This window comes from Pholcus phalangioides, unplaced genomic scaffold (assembly GCF_987345545.1).
Source record: "Pholcus phalangioides strain wild (caught in Gottingen) unplaced genomic scaffold, Ppha-v1.0 ptg000015l_1, whole genome shotgun sequence".
NCBI classification, from domain to species: domain Eukaryota; kingdom Metazoa; phylum Arthropoda; class Arachnida; order Araneae; family Pholcidae; genus Pholcus; species Pholcus phalangioides.
The window spans coordinates 68,283,886-68,305,742 of NW_028301608.1; the positions used below are offsets into that span (position 1 = coordinate 68,283,886).

The following is a 21,857-nucleotide window of genomic DNA, read 5'->3' on the forward strand; positions in this document are numbered from 1 at the left end:
ATTGAAAGAAAAAAAAGGGATGTACAGCCTCCCGGCTGAGAACCACTGAACTGAATAAATATTTATCTGATGCCTAATTATCATGCATTCAGCCATACATTTTCGTAAACAACGAATGAGCCAGTAGATTATGAATCTTATTGGTTGATTCTCAAATCGATTTGATAATTATTTTTTCTAACATATTTTTCTGGAACTCCACAAGTTCAGAACAATGAGTACATGAATGAATATAAGTACCTATAAATGAAATTATTTTAAAAATCTATAAAAAAATTTTTTTTTTAAATAGTTATTAATTTTAACTAATCTCCTGCGTTGATTGACGTAGATGGTCGCATTTTACGGCGCCAAATCTCTCGCCACGGCGTCATGCATAATAGCATTTCCATTCTTCAAGTTCATCAGAGCAGTCGGTCTAGGAATATCCCGAAAAGATGATAATTAGCGATCATTAACAAAGAAGGGTTGGATCAAGTATTTTGACTCGAAGTGATTAACGATCCCGGGGAGTTTAAGCAGAGAATAAATGGAAGAAGAAGAGAGAAAGTATAATATGTAGTGTTATATAAAGCGAGAAAATGAAAAGAGAAGAAATTGAAGCGTGTCTCTAAAACATCGATTAAGAGAAGGGGGAAAATTACGCAATTTTTTTTTAATTTTTAATTTAAAAACAACTCAGTAGCCGACATCTACGAATGTCGTCTTCTTTCTTTTTTTTTTTTTTTTTTTTGCAGCTGACAGAAATATTCATTCATACCAGTGCTTCTCAAACGGTGAGACACAGAAATTTAAGGTGAAACTTAAGTGTCTGGAGATCACACGGGGTTGCCACAAGATATTTGAAATGTTAATTTGATTCCCTGGGGGGGCCCCTAGAGTATATAGTAAGAGATAAAAGTTCTTCCAATTTTGATTGGACATAATCAATACGAGTTTGAATACGATATTTTGGTGAAAAATTATATTTTATCATTACTACCTTTTGTATATTATCCATTTATTTATTTTGGCAGCCACCTAGTTGTGCTAATGACCTGTGTTAATGTATAGATAACATTATGATGATGGAATATGGTAGCGTTAGCTGCGTCTATACAGGGCGATTCTAAATTAATGGGACAAACTTTAAGAGGCGATAGAAGACTCCTAAACAAGCATTTCTGGTCATATAACATGCGATCGAATCGCAATAGCAAATGCAGAAGAGGATGTTTTGAGAAAGTGCACAACGGCACTTTGACGGATTTGCTGCAGTAAGTGCTATCAAAACCAATCGACGGTGTAATGTGGTAGGCCTTCTCATGGTGCAACATGGGTAACACAAATTCTACCGCGTCATTATGCAGCTTGATCATTGTTTGGCGCAGCATAACCTTGATGGTACTTGCACCAATACAAAACAAACTCCAATCCAACCCGAAGGTGGATATTCCTCCTTGAATATTTGATAGCCCATATTACAGCAAATTCGTCAAAAAATTTGTGGTACTGTATTTGTTTTTGGTGATGTGCTGTTGAGCACTCTCTCTAAAAACACTCTCTACTACCTTTGCTATTGCGATTCGACCGAAAAAAATTATGTGACCAAAAATGTTTGTTTAAGTGTTTCCGATGTTCTTGTTTCCGAATTACATATATTGGGAGTAAATATATATTTTAATTTAGTAAATTAAAAGTTGCTTCACGAACACACCTTTTATTCGTTCAAAAATCGAACATGTTTATATTGGTCATCGTTTAAAGCAGTAATAGTATTGAGAAACTACGCGTATTTTTTGCAGCTGAGGAATAAAGTGGAAGTCAGATTCGATTAAATTTGGTGTTTTCCAGAGAGTTAGTAGTTATATGCATTTGAGAATGTCATGTTTGAAAGTTTTTCTCTTTTTTTGTTTTTAAAAATGATTTTAGGAAATGAATTCAAGTATGACTTTTCAACAGGTATTGAATTCACATTAGATAATAGATAAAGTGCTTAATTGGCGTAATTCTGACACAGAACGACAAGGACCTCAGTCACAGAAAGACACGTGTATTTCTTTGGGAGCCATTTCTTTGGTGTTTCACTTTGCTTTGTTGCCCACTTCAGGCAACTATAATGGAGGTGCTACCTATATAAAAATCCGACTTACGTTATTGAGTGTTTATTTAATTGTACTCGTATTTAACGAATATCTATTTGCAAATGATTTACTAAATTTGATTACCTTTATTCCTTATTTTAATTTTTTTTTCCCTAATATTTATTTTAGATTTTTTATTTATTGTTTTTAATTTTCTAATTTATTTAATTTTACAAATCTTGGTTAACTTTTTTAAATGCAAATCTCTCGATTTATGTTTTTAAAACAAATCTCGATTTTATTTTGAGCATTATCATAAAATAGGACTTTTAATATAGATGCTGGAAATATCTAATTTGGTTTGAATCATGTCACTGAATTTAATAAGTAATATTATTCAATAAATTGAAGTAGTATCTGTGAAATATAGTCACGCAACATATCTTTGTTGAAAAGGAAAATATAAGAACTAGGAAGGAAAGAAAGTCATATTATTACCAGATGAATATGAGAACAGTACACCTGTATTACACGGTAATGAATTAACGTATAGCCGAAAATAAAATAAAAAAATAAATTTTAATGCTTTAGGTGTTTAAGAAGAAATAATGAAATAATACTTTATTGTATTAAAATAAATTATTCCAACGTAATGATTTCATTTGATTGAGAATGATGTAAAAAAAAAAGAGCTAAAAAAAGTGAGCAAAGATCAAAAAACCATCAAGATTTTAATTTTATTTAAAGGAGTTCTTAAAAAAAAAAAAGTAACAAGTTTAAAAAAATACAAGAAAATGAAGAAAATAATGGGCGTGTAAAGGAAAAAAACCTTAAAGAGAGGAAATGCTCAAAGGGTTGAATCGGAGGACTTATGTGCTTAATTAACAAGACGAGGCGGCGCCAATAACGAGAAGAAACTTGTGTTTTCGGAGTTGAGTTCTTGAAAGGTTTCACTTTTTTATGTGTGTGTCTTGTTTCGTTCCCTTTCTTTAGTTGAATAACAAGGGATTTTTCACGGCCGAAGTGAAAAGACTCGCCAAAGAAAAAGTTGAAAAAATTTCAGTCGTCTTTTCTCGGTTCTTTTCTTGGAATTGTTGGTTATACAATGAACCGAGTAAACCTTTAAAGAAACTCACAAGTGGTATCAAATCGCGATTACTGGAGGAGTTTCATTAGAGGATGACTTCAAAAGAAATAAAAATAACTTTCGAGTAATAATGACCCCCCCCCCCAAAAAAAAATGATTCAAGACATTTGTATAAAAAAAATTTTTTGACTCCACTATCATTCCTATGCATCGACCACGAATAGTTGCGAATGTAAAATGAACTTGAAAAGCATCATTGGGGAGTTGGAATTTTCTTATTTTTATTTCTGAAAGCTGTTCTCGAATATTCGAAAACTTCATTTTGGGTTGCTCTAGAAATCGTTTCATACCGGAATAGGACCGTGCCATATTATCAGATTTTTCTAGCACGACTTTATTACCAACGAGAACTTTACAAAAACCATAGATAAATTTAGTGATTTTTTTCTCTAAAATGATGCAGTTTTGGTTTTAGGGTCGCGTCACGGGTAGTAATAGAGTCAAACTCAGTTATAGTGACCTTGGTTGCAATGACATCGGCTATAACGTCAATAGAGATTTTCTTATAACGTCGATAAAACGCAACGACTTCAGATATAACGACACTTTTTCGGCGCGTTTGCTTCCCCTTTAATGGCGTTTTCTCGATTGAATAATTATTAATACATTGAAATAATTTTCGTCTCTTGTTCTGTTGATAAATAACGATAAGAAAACGATTTATTACATGTTTGGTTGTTCAACTTTAATATTTGTACGCCCCGTATACATGACATTTCTGTATAGTCCTGTCATTTTTCCCGACTTTTCATAAAACTGTCCCGTTTTTTTCAATGAAGCTTACTTTATTTCATAACCTTCACTAAAATTGGGGGGGATGGAGATAATTTGCATAATCTATGAATTTCATTTCTCATATTTGTCGCACTCAGATTTTTTTTTCCGCGAAATAGGTTTTATGCCGCTACAGACTTGCAATATCACCGAATTGGCAACATCCCATATCTTTCTCGATCAAACATGGTCACCAATATCATAATGAAATAACAACTTCGTGAACAGTATTTGATTGCATCTTATTATATAAATATTTCGTTAAGAAAAGTCTAAAACGTTAACCTTGGTTGTAACGACCTCGACTATAACGAAAAATTTCGTGGAATCTTCGATGTCGTTATAAACGAGTTTGACTGTATAATAAATTTTTCATGACTTTCAATATATGTGGTTTTTTTTGCATAAAAATGTAGATTTAAGAAATTAATAATCTCTCAAACTTAGGTTTTGATTCATCGAATGTCCTGGATCAACATTTCATACATTTAATCACTAACATACTGCTACAATTCACATGAACAAAACTTGTGTCATACAACTAATCCCTAGACAGATGTATAGAAAAATCTAACAAAACCACGAAAATATTCGTGAGAGAGAAAAAAATGGCTTTGTCGCGTGTGTATGTTTGCTGTTGACAGCATGTTTTCAGTTGTCACTCCCTATTTATCCTCTACAGAGGAAAAACCGAAGTATCTACTTTGGCTGTAGTAGAGATTTCTCAGTAAGATACGATGACACAAAGTACGTCATGGAAGCCTATCTCTTACGCAACACGCGTAAGATCGTGGTGCTTGCAGTACATATCACGCGGCTCTCGGGAGTTGCAAGAGGAGGCGTCCAGAAATTACCGCTTGAGTTGCATAGCCCACCACTCACACACACCGCGATGCAAACACGCAGCGGGGATCTGTCCTTTCATCTTTCTCTTTTGCAGGTCCACGTTGGGCCTTTCTCCCTTCAAACACAATCCCCGTACTCCCACCACAAGCTATAAGCGGGGAATTCATACTGCCTCCTATCCGATTCTACAACAAATCCGGCTCGCCATCGTACTACGTGTTAAGAGATTGCAGGAGGGGGTTAGGACCGTAAAATTGGGCAAATGTCACCACGCTGCGGGGACCCATTAACACTCGCTGAGGCATGAAACGTGAATAGACCAGTCTCCCCCACCACCAAACCTTCCTTTTTCCTCTAGTTTAGGTGATTCTTTTTTCTTTTTTTTAAAATTTCGACTCGTTTTGTGTTATTTTAGAGAGTGCCAAAAAAAAGTACATGCAATATATATATCCCGAATAACTCCCTCTTCAGGGCAAATTGGTGCTATTTGCAGTCTCTAATTAATTACTCTCCACTTTTTATTCAAACATAGTGAATACGTATAGAGATTAATTATTCATTGCGTGAACATTCGTGGGACGTTACAATCGAATAGGGCGCTAATATACCAATATTTCTTCATGTGTGTTCATCGTTATCATTACATAAATAAGGTAACAAAACTGCTGCCATACACTTAAAAGTGGATTAATATATATCCCTCGCTATACGCGATTTTTAAAAGTTGATTTTAGGAAGTCCTCCTTCCTGCAAAATTCGACTTGGAGTTTAATTGTAATCTTCGCAACGTGGGGGGGGGGGGGGGGTTTACAGAGTCAAGATATATACGGGGTGATTATAAAAAAAACTATCCCGACATATGGGCCCCTAACTATCATACCATTCACAGAAACTGAATGAAATTTCGGCATAAGGTATTTTGAAGTATGCGCTCAAGAATGATATGGAAAACAACAGTGTCACTCTAACAGTTACGGTTACAGTGAGAAAATTTCGAAAATATCAAATGGCAACACCAAGTTTTTTGTATTGGAATGCGATCTCCATACTGAAAAACACTAAATAGCGTTGGAATGGCACCTGTAGCACGAAAATCCCCGGAGCTGGGCAAGGAAAAAGTAAAAAGGACTTTGCCGTGCACCAGAGCATTAATGTTCGTTTCATTCGTCACACCGTTTCTTCGGCCGAGATCCCAGCCTGATTAGTCCTCCACAAGGTCATGTGGAAAATTTGTGAAACACAATAAAATGCTTTATTTTATGCTGCTTCTCTGTCCTTATTGGTAGTCCTCATTGGTTAGCCTATCTTCCGCCGGTGATTTTCATGCTACAGTTGCCGTTCGAACGCTATTTAGGGTTTTTCCACAATGGAGATCACATTCCAATACAAAAAACTTGGTGTTGCCATTTGATATTTTCGAAATTTTCTCACTGTAACCGTAACTGTTAGAGTGACACTGTTGTTTTCCATATCATTCTTGAGCGCATACATCAAAATACCTTATGCCAAAATTTCATTCAGTTTCTGTGAATGGTATGATAGTTAGGGGCCCATATGTCGAGATAGTTTTTTTATAATCACCCTGTATATACAACATAGTTAAATCCTTTGACAACGAAATACGTTGGATTTGATGATTCGGCGCAGACAAATAATGAGAGAAAAAAAAGCAGTACCGGTGAAACTATAATTTTCATATTTGCGAGAAATCTGCGAAACTCTCTGTCTCCGCACATATGAGGAGATGAAAAATATTGCTTGAAATCCGAATTTTGATTGTTTCATTACAATCAGTTATCAGGGCTTTTCAGAAAAGGAAATATCCACATTCACTAGAATGAATAAGAGGTACGAAAGACAGAAAAAGTATATTAATTTAATTCATTCATATATTGTATAAATTCGCGGGATTTTATTCATAAGTTATAGTAATTAATTCATTCCAAAAAAAATCCTTTGCTGTTGGGTTAAATTTTTTTATCCTTCTGATCTTATCTTTCCCGTATTAAATTCAACTCACTTCACGCGACTACTGTGTTTTGCGGAACCAATTAATCGCGTAAGGCGAGGGACGCCTGCAATGCACTTAGAGCAGTGTTTTTCCACCTTCTTGATAATGGACCAGTGCAATGTCTGAAAAAATGTGACAGACCACTTGCATCCTGTATTACGAGACATTCCTGTAATTTTCGTTCTTCCGATTCCTTTAAACGCAAGCACACACACATACACAACGTTTTCGTAATTTAAATTATGTTATGATAACTACGGCAAAAATTGTAAACATTCATCTCACACATTTGGTCAGGTTTAACGTTTTGCCCTGAATTTTTAATTTTAATTCAGATTTGTGATCGTGCCTTATGTGCCTACTTCTGACAATGAGCGATGTCCCGTATTTTTCGGATTATTATTTACAAGAGAGATCCCAGTTTAGCGCATTTTATTTTCCTCAATGAAATATGGTCATCAGATCATTTGAATATTTTTTCCGTGAAATACATTTTTTTTTAACTACGATTTGCAGGAGCTACACCCTTCAGCAATTTCCGCAGTAATTGGCAAATTGTATTTTGAGCAATAAATCGCAGTCTTTGGGAAAATTTAGTATAATACTACGTGTATTTAGGGTCCCAATTACCTGAATTCTCCTCGATGATGTGTGGTGAACCTAAGTGTTGAAGGTACAATTTTATTTAAACACATAAATACTAATTGCAATTATAACAGATGAATAATTTTATCAGGTCTGCCTGCGGACCATAGGTTGAGAAATGCTGACTATGGGTAGTTACTAATGTCTAGAACTAAATTTTTGAAGCACAAAATCTTCTATAAGCTTTTACTTTTTCCAATATGTGATCTCTCTAAGCGTATATTCGCGTTAAAGACTAATATGATGCTGCGATAAAAAATTGTGTTCACTCAATCTGTTCATTTGCCGAATGCATTACATAAACGATTTTTTTTTTTTTTTTTGCAATGGTTCCAAAATAGAGCATTTCCTTCCTAGGTTATGAATATTTTTGCCCCCAATTAAATATGACTTGATATTAGTGGAGCTATCTCTGTATTTACAATTATCGAATGAATATCGATTTCTGTAAACCCATGTCTTTGCATCGCACACCAATCGACATCTAACGTGTGAGTGTGTCTTGCCAAGAAGATGAATAACCGGACCCCTCCGTTTTTATGACTCAATTTTTAGAAGAAAAAAAGCCGACCAAGATGTTTTAGGCAGAAGGTGCTCAATCTTTAAGCGAGTGCGGGCCATTTCACGGATTTGAAAATGTATCGCGGGTCACTCAAGTGATCAGTAAATATGTCGCTTGTCACTTAAGTGATATGGGAATGTGCCTGGGGCAACTTGAGTGATCTAGAACTCTGCCACGAGTAACTTCAGTGATGTAGAACTCCACCGCGGGCTATTTAAGTGTTCTGGAACTGTGATACACATCAATTAAGTGATCTCTAAACATGTCGCGAGTCACTCGAGTGATTTGTAAATGTGCCGCGTGTCACTTAAGTGATCTGTCAATATGATATGGGCCACTTAAGTGATCTAGAAATATATCGTGGGCAGTTTAGGTGCTTTAGAACTGGAAAAACCTCGCCATACTCTAGTCACTCAAGTGGTCTGTAAATATGCCGTGGGTCACTTGAGTGATGTAGAATCGTTCCACGGGCCGCTTAAGTGCTAGGTAAATATGCCATGGAGCGTTTAAGTGCTCTGTAAATGTTTCACTTACCGTTTAAGTGTTCTGTTACTGGGCGATGGGTCACTTGAGTGATCTGAAAATGTGCAGCTTAGTCAATTTTTATAAAATTAGGTTCGAGGTCACGGGCCACATTCTGCTCGCAAGCCCTGGTGAGCAGAATGTGTCTTTTAGAGATGATTTTATCACAAAAAATTCCTCAGCATTGCCATAGTGGAAATCACGGCATGTTTATGTAGTGCAACAAGTAAAGCTGTGGACTAACCATACGTGCTCTACCGTTAAATAGTGCTGGAATATCTTTTCCAGCACTATTGCAGCCAAGATGTGTATTTTTCTGCAAATGATGCTTCTCTTATAATGATTTCTTTGTCTGCGAGTACAATTTTGGATTAACATACGGCTTTTTATTAAGTAATTAAAATAATGTACAATTGTAAAATAAAATAAATACAATAATAATAACCAGAATAAAATTATTATGCCAGCCATATAACAAATTTTTAGATTCTATTAATTTAATTTTTTTGCTTAACATGTATAAAAGAGCGGAAATTGTTTGCTTTTCCTTGCATTATAATAATGTAGCAAATATGTTGATTATTAGATTTTAAAGACTTTTTAACTTTCAGTGTCATTTAATAGCCAAGAATTCCATCATAAATTATTCCTGTAATTGACCTGCAAAACCTAAAATTTTCGTGACGGGAAGAGAGAGAAAAAACACTATCTATACCATATTGACAGAAAACATAAACATAAATGAAATAAATACCCTCATTCAAGAGAGAGAGAGAGAGAGAGAGCTATCCAAAAATTGTGAAAATGATGCACACGTATACTCTTTAGTAATCGTTGCATAAAGTAACCCAGGGACGAGCAAAAGTTCGAACGGGATGTGAAAAAAGGTCTTCATTGCTTTAATCTATGGTGGCTTTTCATTCTCATTAGCTAACATCGTACGCAGGGCACCCTCGCATCCCTCATCTCATTCATAAAGTGGGTGAAACGCAAAAGAGGCTTGTTTCGTTAAGAATACTCAAATTGTGGGTAGAAATCGTTCTAGGTTTTAGAAACGGCGGGGGCATTTGACAAATTGGGCGTCATTAGGACACCTGCGTCCGACGACGACGAATATATACCCCATCTTGCTCCAGTTCACCCTCTTTCATTTCTCTCTGCCTCTCCCTTTTTACTCGGGGTTCCCTTTTTGTGACGCCAGTGACTGGTGCCTCCACCAATCACCATCCTACTCCTTGTAGACAAGCTCAGCACTTTCCTAAATATCCAACTCGAAAATCTTTCTCTTCTTTACATCCCAAACTCTCTCTCAGTTTGCTTCATGCGGCTACAGTCAACTGACAGCAATTACGGTAGCCATTTATGAACTGCTACGGCGATTTCTGAAGCAAACATTAACGCCAAGTTGCATCGCCAAACCATTTAATAAAATAATAATTCAAAACTTCAGAGCTCCAAAGTAACTCCCTGGATCTCTTCCAAATACAAAATGTAAACTTACTTTTGTACAAAGAATATATGCTTGGTCTGAAATTTCAGAAACCCAACCGATCCAAATTCATAATTATGTACCCATGTCTGGAAAGCACAGAATTGCAAAGATTTGCACCATGTCACGCTACTATTCAATAGAAGCACGAACGAATAGATTACAGTACTTGCAAATATATTATTTGCAAAAATATAGATCAGTTGCCTTCTAAAAAATTCGTTCTTGAATGTTATATCCTTTCACACTCTCATTAGAGACCAACATTGAAATTTTTGGTGTTTTCTTTTTCATTTAAATTTGTTTTAAAGAAATGAGATGCTCTCTGCAAATACTTCCTTCTCTCGATTTTCCCCATATATTTTGCTTTTCATTTTCCGAAATACTGAAGAAGTTTAGTGTCATTTCATTTATATTGCGTCATTTTCATTGTCTATCTGCAATATTTCATTAAATACTGTAAGCTCTAACGCTTTTATCGTTTAAGATAGAATATTTTATCGTTATGATATAATATATTATTTTATCGTTATAATAATTTACAAGATTTTAATTCAAGACTGAAAATCAGCTACTATGGTTCTTTTTTTGTTTAACTAAAACTTTTATTAATCATGGATACTCAAGAAATTGTTTTTTAATATGTAATATGTGGATTATCTTATATAGTATCATTCATTTGGTTATCGGTACCGTAGCTCTTTCCTATCCACCGAGATGCTTACGATTTTAAAAACATAATTTCAAAGACATGTAGCGTTTACAGTGATACGCACCTACGTTAATATTTTAAAATATATATATTTGGTAGTTTTGAAGTAAATACGTTTTTTGTGCCTTGAATCACATGGTAGGTACTGATTTAATGAAATTATGCTATCATCATTGGCTTTGTCTTTGGAATAGCTAACAAACGATGCCAATGTAGTTTATTTTCATCGTGAACTGCTCGAGATGTAACGGAAAACAATTTGTTACGAATCAGGAATCAGGACAGCGGGTCTGGTGCCCAGACGGGAAGAGATATTTAAACCTGAGTCACATCACTGAATGCAATGCACCTTGGCAATGTGCATCTGCTTTGGACCTGCGCTGCGTACTTTTTTAGATATGACATTTAAATAACTTCGTCACGCAACTTTTTTGAACATGAACACTCCCAGTATCGTCAGATGATTTGAACACATATTCACGAAAAAAAACAAGATTCAAGAAATTTAATATGACGATTGTGGCCTAATATCCAATTATTGACTTTATAATAACTATAGCAACTATGTTGAAGAGAGAGAAAACTGTGTATGAAAGTTGGATTTCATCTCGCGAGAGTGCGGTAGATACATAGATGTTATGTTTTATGACTGTGTGGATTTACACCAATGCAACAGATAAGTGGAGAAATATGGTAGTTTTTCAGCCTAAAACTTTCGGAATTCTCTTTGGTGGAAATTTGTAGAAAACGAATGTCGTCTAGGGGAGTTGGTGGATCTTTTTTTCTATCTCGGGAATGAAAAGGTTGATAAAGTTTCCTGAAATACCAAATTTGCAAGCACCTTTACTGGTAGTAAACCTATTGAATCTTCATGAAATTTATCTTCTTTGATGAGTTCATCCATTACATTCACTCGAATGTAACCGATACGCTTATTGGTTGCATTTTTCGGGTTTTGTAAAAGTTCTTTTATCAAAATTTTATAATGTAATCCCGGACTTACACAATTGCGTAATTAATATAATGTATTAAAACACACATTACAATTTTAATGTATTAAAAATTTTATTTAATACAAACTGAAAATTTACTTTTCCAATAATGTCATCATGTCCAAGGGTTTCTGGACGCAAATTTAAGTAAGATTTTCCAAAAATATATTAGAAATTACTGAATATTAAAAACATTTTATTGAATTGTAACTACAAACGCACTATTCAATGAATATTTTTATGCTAAAACAGTACGTCTCGTATATAGCACCAATGTGTTTACGTACAAAATGCAGCGTGTAGTAATCGTAATTGATGGATGTTGTTTTCTTTGCAGCAAAAGTGTTATTGCAAAGAAGCGCTTTACCACCGGCGCATGGAGAGATCCTTTCCTTGAACGTCTCCGACTTTTGTAAAAAGTTATCTACAGCTGCATGTAATCGCTAACACACATAATATTCTCGTAATCTTCAGCGTGTTGGGTCGATGATTGATTCATCTACTGCGAAGCCAATATCACGACAAATTTGGAAGAAATGTCGATGACCAATATGCTAAATCTGATTCAAATATCTGACGAGGATTGCTTCCTATTATGTAAAAAAAATTGGTGTTGACATTCTTGGTGTGTAATATACACCATGCAGTGATGGGCAAACTTTTCTCCGAGCTGGCCAAAAAACACAAAGAAAAACTTTTGGCGGTCCGGACATAGTCTAACATTGATTCGTGATTGGAATTTTCGCGATTAGAAGTGAAGTGGTAGAATGTGTTGTATACTTTGAAGACCGCCACGATTTCATTGCTGAGGAGGGCATATTTATTAGGATGTCTTAATTTTTTTGATATACAAAATTTTTTAAAAATCAATTTCTATTAACTAACATCACATAGTTATATTTTGCATGTTGAAAAAATAGAAAATACCCCCGCACCCAAAGAAATTTTTTAACACAATGAAAGCGAAAAGTTCTATGCTATTATTTTTAAATCTCCCACGGGCTGGATGGAACCTCTAAGCGGATCGCATCTGGTCTCTGAGCACTAGTTTGCCCATCACTAGTGTATATTAACGTGAACTGTACTGAATACCTGCAAATAATTTGCCATTTTGAAATTATTATATAGATTATTTCCGTGTTGATTTTATGAACACGAAGTAGTACGAAGACCTCGAAGTCACAATTTAAAAAGCTTAACGGGGTGAATCTCTTCTGTGTGTGTGTGCTCTTTCGAACCACGTGCTTTTTACAGTTTTTCACCCTTGCAGCCGGAACAAATCAAAGTGACTAACCGGAGCACCCCAACGTATCTATTTCTTTTCTGTATTTCCCCTCCTCTCAGGAAAATTAGGCTGTGTGCATGCGAGGTGAAAGCCTCTTGTGCCAAAAAAGTGTGTTTTTTTGTAGATGAAAAAGAAAATAGATGTGCGTCTGCGCACACAAAAAAAGCCGTGAACCATCCGGAAAGAAAGAGAGAGAGAGAAACGCATAGAATAGAGCACATTTTGTTGGACCAGGGTCGAATGAAAGCCATCCCATTATATTTGCTCGGGGTATCCTTTGATGCGGCTGATTGGTATATCGGTGCGAACTCGACCAAACGGAAATAGGGTCACTTCCTAGCGCTTCCGAAAGGGAAACTTACCAAATAGATATATACCAGTATGTTTGTATGTATACTGCACGAGGTTGACTCATGCTGATGACAAGTCCTTCACAGTTTTAAGCAGATCTCGTTGTGTGCCATAAAAAATTATCCACTTAGCAAAATCAAAAAAAAAAATTACCTATATGCCATTTGGTACGATATTTAAAAATTCATTCTTCTGGATATACAGGGTGCATGTGATCCTGCATTCCTTTTATCCTGGAATAACTCGCGAACCTATCCTAGAAGCATACCTCCGATTGAAAAATGCATTCAAATAACGTGTAGACTTCAGATACACCATTCATATTACAAGGGACTGTATATTCATGAAAATAAACATTTTTTATACGAACGCAGCCATAAAAAAACCCGGTTCTCTCCTGAAAAACAGCCCCACAGAAGAAAAATTCTACGTCATTAAGTGCAATATCCACATAAATATTTGAATTCAGAAATAGCTGAAAATGAAAGAAAGGATTACGTAACTTAATGAACAGGCTCATTCTACGTTCTATATATATTGTTCTTTCCCCTATTTTCAGAGAATTTTGAATTTAAATATTTCACAAATATTGCACTTAAAAACACTGATCTTTTTAGGCTCAGGAGAGACAGAGCATCAACTTTCTAACTGGGTTTTTTAGGATAGGATGTCCACAGAAAAATTTAATATTTTTATTTTAATAACTATATATACAACCCTTTGCAATATCAATGACGTATCTGAAGTCTACACGTTATTTGGATACTTTTTTCTAATTGGACGTATGCTTCTAGGATCGACGGTTCACGAGTTATTCGAGCAATTTTAGGATAAAGAAACTCTCCGATGCATCTTGTATACAAATGCAAACACAAAGCTACAACAAGCAAAAGGCCCAACGATGTGGCTGAAAAAAGATGCCCATACAAATATGGATGTCAATTATAACCGAAATACAGCAACCCAATATAAAAGCACATATCACGAAAGAAAAAACTAACAATTAACAAAAGTATAATAAAATATTAATACTAAACACAAATATTTTAATTAGAAATTATTTAAAATTATTTGAAATATTTAATTAGAGACTATATTAAATAGGACAATAACTTTTATGAAAAAATTTCCATGTGAGATTAATTTTAAAATATCGTTGAGTTGATTCTTCACGCGCGCACACACGTATTATTGTTGTATTATTTTACTTTTTCTATTTATTGATTGATCAATTAATCGATTTATTATCTATTTAATATTTATTCATTTTATTTATTTATTCAAATATCATATCAAATATTATTTGCTCATTCGCATCATAAATTGAGTTACGCTACAATGTTTTTAACGGTATGAATAGGATGGACCATGATTTATATTAATTCGCCGTCAATCAATTGCTTTCACAAGGAGACACCAGTATCGTTTCGTAAGGGACTATTCTAAGTTATGGTGTCGCAGGGAATTTTTCTCTAATAGGGTTTTAATAAATGGAATAGCTTATGGGTAGTAAATTCTAATGTACTTAACGTGTTTATAAAGGAATACGATAAACATGTTGGGGTAAATCGAGAAGCTTTTCATATTTACAATCCATAAATACATTTATGGGCATTGTATAGCTTTTTATCATGTATATAATAATATTATTTTAATTTTTGTGATTGCATTTTTAATTGGGTTGCTGTATTTGAGTAATATATGACATCCATACTTGTTATGGGCATCTTTTTCTCAGCCACCTCGTTGGGCATTTTGCTTGTTGTGGCCTTGTATTTGCACTTGTATAATGTTTATCGTTTATTGGTGAGCACATGGCTCCCACAAGGGGTGGGCTGACAAGGCTCCAGCCCCTGGGGTCCGGTGTGATTTTAATCACTTTTTTGTTTTTTCACGCTATAAACTCATCATAAAGGGGCCCCGTGAAAGTCCGGTCGGAGGGCCTGTAAAAGATCCCAGCCCCTGTAAAAGGGGCCCTGCTTCAGGATGTGGGGGCCATGGGTGAGCATTATGTACTTTCACGCTAATAGAATGAAAATTACTTAAAGTTTGATCGGTGAATAATGAAGGTTACAACAACTGCTTTATTCATTCTTCAAAATAGCGAAATACAACGAGAAAAATGTTTTGAATACGAAAGAAATTTTTAAACGAGTATGAATAACCGATGAATTCTTGAAACAGCTTCCATGTATTTAAAGTTTCCGCATATGATTAGAGTGTGTAGTTGAATACGCGCGATTGAAAAATGGAATAATGTAGCAGTTACTTGAATCATGGACCTCACAAAGAGGGGGGGGGGTAGAAAGGGCTCTAGACGATTCTAATCTTTTTTTTTTTTTGCTCTCCGCACTGTGAAATCCTAATAGTGAGGCCCCGTGAAAAATCTGACTGGGGCCCGCTAAAGATCCTAGCCTATATATCAGGGGTTCTCAAAAACTTTTGTCACTCGCGGCTTTCTTGCCCTATTCATGGTTAATCTGCGGTTCCTCAGATATTTTCACGCACACTCTTATAAAAGAATCACTTCAAAAGTATAAATAAGCACACACATAAATCAACATTTTCAGAAACCCTGCCTTAGATAATAAATATACTTTGCCAAACTAGCATGTGCTAAAATAGTTTAAAATATAACTGACAAAAAATATTATATAATCGCGTTTTTATTAAAAGCATTAATTTTTATATTTAAACTCATTAATTTTTATTATTAATATTGAACGGTGATTAATTAAACATATTTGAATGGAGATTTCGAAGCATATTAATAGAACAGTAATGAAGTCCCTTTCATATGACTTTGCGTACATGACTTCTATGCATAACCATGGTGTAGAGGCGATTAAATATACCGAACGATTATATTCGGAAATCACAGTTTTGTAGTAGTTCTTCGAAAATAATGTTTTTAGAATTTTACACATTAAATATTTTGAATATGAAAATGTTGTTGTTTTCTTTTTCCGATTACAGGTTCGTAGCATTTATGAGCAACACGGATGATATAAAAGATGTATCAAAGCAGGGGATACAGATGTATCAAAGTATCATGATAACGATAATGCCTTTTCCATAGTCCAGTCGACTCTCGATTTTACGAACCGTATGCTTTTACTAAATAATGTTCTGGTCCCAAACAATATACTGATCTTGTAAACATCTATCCCATTTACGAACTAATTCACGTCCACCTACGTGCACGTAAAAACGAGCCTCGGCTGTATTTCAAAATTGACGAGCAAGAGGTTATCACTAAAGGATTCGCACATCGAGATTCAATTTTCCAAGACAGAGAAACAAGCCGAATCCAAATCCGCGGTATACATGGAACGGCAGAAGAGAGAATCTTTCCGGCGGCATCGAATCCGCACTTTTGCCGCTCGTCTAATAATTGGAATGTCGGTCGATTTTTCAGCGGCGGCGGCAATGGCAAAATATTGACTGAGTCCCGCGGGCATTTGCTCCGCAGGGATCGACTCGATGATTCTCCCGCCGAAGGGACTGACTATCTTCCTTACCAACCACGAATCCGATGCAGGCGGCAACAACCGCCGGCAACTTCGCGACGCAAGCAGCAGCTGCTAAAAAGGAACGAGAGAGGAATGCATAATAGGTGAATACATCAAAAACCTCCACATGTTTTACTTTCCTGCTTCTTTTTTTTATTTTCATTTTATTCTTTTTTTAGAGATTCGTCATCGTTACGTGCATAACAACTACTACAACTGTCTGCTGCCGCTTCTGCAAATAAACAAACAAACAACGATAAAAGAGAGAAAGAGAAAACTCTTGTCCATCTTATTATTATTATTATTAATGGATGCAATGAAGTACTTTGAAATAACTTACACATTCACAATTTTGTTTTATACTTTATAAAACTAATCTTCTTTTCAATATTGTAAATCCACCATGAAAAAGTTCATTTTAAAATCATTTTATTCATTTCTACGTGATCGGGGAAGGAGAAGAGGGAGGAGACGATGCTCTTTTTCATCCTCTGATGTTATGAACAGGAAACAATATACATATATATACTCGTATATATATATATAATCTCAGTAGTTTGAGAAATCAATTTACAACCTCAAATTTCGTGTTTGATACGAAAATAGCCAATCATTAAAAAAATGCAGCTGATCATTGGCATCACGAATATTAAGTTCATGCGTTTTCCAAAATCCAAGAGCATGAATATTTGATTCGTCGAGTTTGTAAAAAATGTTGGGTTTTATCGAGAAGTGCTTAATACTGAGACATAAGTGAAATTCTCCATCCTAATTTATTAATTTATTTTATTCGGCTGTGTGCAAAAGATTGTTTAAACGATTATTACTGCAGCCAGTTTAAAGATAAAAGTTTAGAATCGACTTTGCACATAGGCTGGGGCCATTTTAGTTAAAATTTATATTTTGAATTGTCAGGTAAATGTCCCAATTAACGGCAAATACTCTTTATTGCAGAACCTTTGTGGCTGTGATTTCCCTAATTTGTTAAAATATCCTGTTTACATTTCTTTCTATTTACAACCCGATTTTTTTTTCTTTTTATAGTTTGAATCACAATGATGGGGTAGTTATATACTAGATTCATCGAATGACGGGTTATTTGTGGAGATGAAGTTTACAAGGAAGAAAATTCATCACTGCCCCCACGGGGACTCGAACCTCGGTCTCTCGCTTGCTGAACGAGTGCTCTACCATCTAAGCTATGGAAGCAGATAGAATATTTCACCCTTGGAGCGTATGAAAGGCACCGTACATGGACGGCGTCAACAATCGACTAATATCTCGTGAATGACAAAGGCCAACCAGATGGCCATATGCATATAGAAGAGCATATTGAGAAATTAATTGTCATATTATATCCGAGGTCGTGGACAACTTCAAATTTCTCCGGGGGCTACATTTGGATTTGAAGGCACGAAATAACATTGTGTGATTTAGGCATTGTTAGGAAAGAATTTAAAAAGAAAACGTATATACCGTACGTTTTGGTGCATGGAGCGCTAGTTATAACGGGTAGTTATATATTTTGAATGCAATATTTATATATACTTTAATACATTTATTTTATGTACGATTTTTGAGAGGATCTGTACGTTCCCTTTAAAGCCTTGTTTTACAAGAAGTACAATTTAAAATTGATTTTTTTAATGATTTTTCTGGCTTTCAATACGTATCATTAACTATGAAAAAAATTATCAGCTCGAAAAAAAAAAATCGTTCATCTAAGGGTTAATAATTCATAATGATACTGATGTTGGCGTTTTGCAAGCTATACTAATTCTAATATTTCTTTAGCTATACAAACAATTTAAAAAATAAAAATATGTATCTCGTTTACGTTCATCTGTGAGTATCATTTAACGACTGAGGAATCGATCGATTCAAATTTTTACAACCGAAACCCATTTCGATTTCGGTCTTTAATTGTGGACTTTTCAAGCGTTATTCATTTGATGGATTAGTGCTCATAAAAGAATGAATGAAGCCTTTTCATTCACGCTAAAACATCACCTGAAATCATATTCCGTTTCGGTTTTTGTAATAAATTATAATCAGTAATTGTGTGAATTGCATCAGTGTTACAAAATATAGTCATGGGGCACCCAAAACTTGTTCAGAACTCGAAAACTATCGTAAACATCAAACGTGATAACAATATTTTTTTTCACCGAGCTTTGTCGATGGATCTGAGGTGTGAGAAAATTACCCCGATTTTTCTTATGACTTGGTGTGTTATGGTGTCTTTTCTACGGAGACGCGAACACGCAGCGTCTTCTTGTTTCATGCGAATGATTAAACGCTTCGATTTTATTCATTTGTGTCACAGCTAGACAAACAGCTCAGAACAATGTACTATTTTTGCTGGATATGTTCAGTGAATTCCTCCGCACCACCTTCCTTGTCGTCTTGGAGTAGCGGAAGATCTAAGTGAGATAATGAGCATCGATGCGTTCATTGCGGTCTTTCTCATCTCGTCTTTGAGAAAATAAGTTTCCTCATTCAATAAGAACCCAAAATTCCCGTGTTATTTGCACCATTTTTCGAAACCGAGCTCGCCTTTTCGCATACACCTGTGAACATAAAGATTCGTTTTATCGTTTTGTTTACGAAATCAACCGAAGCTTGAATTTTTTTAACGCCTTTCATCACATGGTTCCATTGAATGTTGAATGCATCAACACAAAAGATAAAGCGCACCGAACACGTCGCACGTTATAGGGACTGACAGTTTGTGTAACTTCCATTCTTTAATCAAAATACTCGGCATGAAGTCATTGTAGCGATAGTCACTCATGTTCACATTCACTCGAGGGAATAAGAAACGCATTCATATGTCAATGCCCGATTTCTCACATGAAAGATCGAGTTAAAAACAAGCATGAGATTCAACTGAGAGTTACACAATAATTCTTATTTCTAAATAAGTTTCAGAAAAAAGATTTTGAGGCTTCAATTTTTACGGCACCGTGATTAAAGGTCGTTTTGGAAAATTCCACGGAGAGTAGTGTATTGAGGAAAAACAAACAATTTATCATAAAGGAATCACTTGGTGCATGCACATGGAATTCTTGCGTCGATATCATAAACCTGTATCACAGGAAATAAGTCATATATTACTACTCAACCGTACATACATCTCGTACACATTCTTCTGCGGAATTTCTAACGAATTCGTACACGGAAGAATGTGTTGTTGTTTGTAAATGTGTGCCCTAACGTATTCATGTTGTCAGAGTTGGGCTTGTTCGTGTTTTTGCTGGTGCTGTCTTCTGTGTCCTGCATATTTAAAAGTGAAGATGGTAAATGCTTGAATTTTCATGTTATATCTAAGTGTCATGCTGAAGGTTTGCGGAGAGACTTTTTCAAGTGGTAGACCGGCTCACATTCGAGCCTCGAAGTTGGAAAACTGTAGAAAACTACAGTATAATTAATTTTAGGGACATCAGTTATGGTGTCGGATATTGCTATAATGATCTACGATTTCTCAGATTTCTATATTCAGATTGGGATGTCTACAGTTTTGTGAATCCGGTTCGTCATCAAAATTGTCTATATTATGTAATTAGCTATTGAGCGTCATAAATGGTCCAATAGAATCAATAATTAGATAGAAGAATCTAATCACTTGTCTAGGCACATAAATGACGTATTTTTCTCAAGTCGATTATTTTGGAGAGTCAAGGAACGTTCACGCTGCATTCCTCTGATACTCTCATCATGTTAAATAAGTGTATTTAAACATTTATGCAAAATTAATTAAGATTTTACACGTTTTTTAAGATGTCGCCTGTTTGGGCCGTACATTTGCAGACGCAACCTGATTTGATTTATCGTATATCAACCAGAACAATATTACACTATTAAAGTTCTTTGGCAAAGATCTTTTATAAAATAAATTTGACGAAGAAATATGGTAGTGTAATGGTCAACTTTCATGAAAGATGACTTTGATAAACAAAGTTAAAATAAATGCGAATTAAAGTTTTATAAAAGATCTTTGTTAAAAACTTTTATAGTGTAGTACCGGCCTTATATGAGCGATTACTACACTTTTTTGAAGCGTGACTCCCTTCAATAAGCGTTTCATCGGTCCCCCCCACGGGACCTCACTCTCTCTCTCTCTTTGCTCCACCTCCTGTGCTGTAATTAACTTCATTCAAAATAAATTAGTGACTGCGCAGCCCTATGCTATCCGTAGTTTTTTAATATATTGATTAATTCTAAATAGAATCGTAAATGCAGAATTTATCATATGATACATATTTATTGAATATCTCGGTTGAGAATCAAGTCCTTGTCAAGAAACTCTCCTGACACAGGGGTACAACAGAAACGGCGATATGACCATAGAAAAAATTGCTACCGCAGGGAGTCCCTATTGAGGGGTTAGCGCACCAACCTCTCGATGCGTATAAAAAACAAGCCTGCCGTTCGGAATCGGCAATAAATTGTAGGCCCGGTCTAATTAGCTCTCGTATGCAGAAAATGACCGTGATGCGACAAAAATGATCAAATGAAAATCAAGAAATTATATTGGTTTGATATATTTTTATTTACGTTGCGAAAGATGAAATTAAAATCAAGAAAAAACTTACCGAAACTTTTTTCCTTGGAAATTCTATCGAGAACCCATAGTTTGCGAACCACTGAATTAGAAAATCTCGATCTCTAACATGTTCATACAAATACTTTTACTACTTCCTGAGCAAAATTATTAAGAAGTAGCACAGCAATTTTTATTTTATTTTCATGTTATTCGCTCCTAATATGGTAATATTATTAGACTTTATCATTTATATATCTTCTGAAACTGTAAATATTAGGAGAGATAATATATATATATATATATCCTTCTTCCTTTATTATATATATATTATGAAGGAAGAATATGAATGAATGAAATTTATTTCCAATGATAAATACTAGTACAATGGAATATATTAAAG

The 21,857-nt window shown here is 35.0% G+C and overlaps 1 protein-coding gene and 1 non-coding gene across 12 annotated transcripts in view; both read right to left on the bottom strand.

Moving 5' to 3' along the window:
- LOC149076594 (uncharacterized) overlaps positions 1–21,857 on the bottom strand; it is a 307,582-nt gene that overhangs the window by 145,112 nt on the left and 140,613 nt on the right. The window lies entirely within an intron of this gene.
- Positions 18,049–18,120, bottom strand: TRNAA-AGC (transfer RNA alanine (anticodon AGC)). Its single transcript has one exon. It is a non-coding gene; the product is annotated as a tRNA-Ala (tRNA).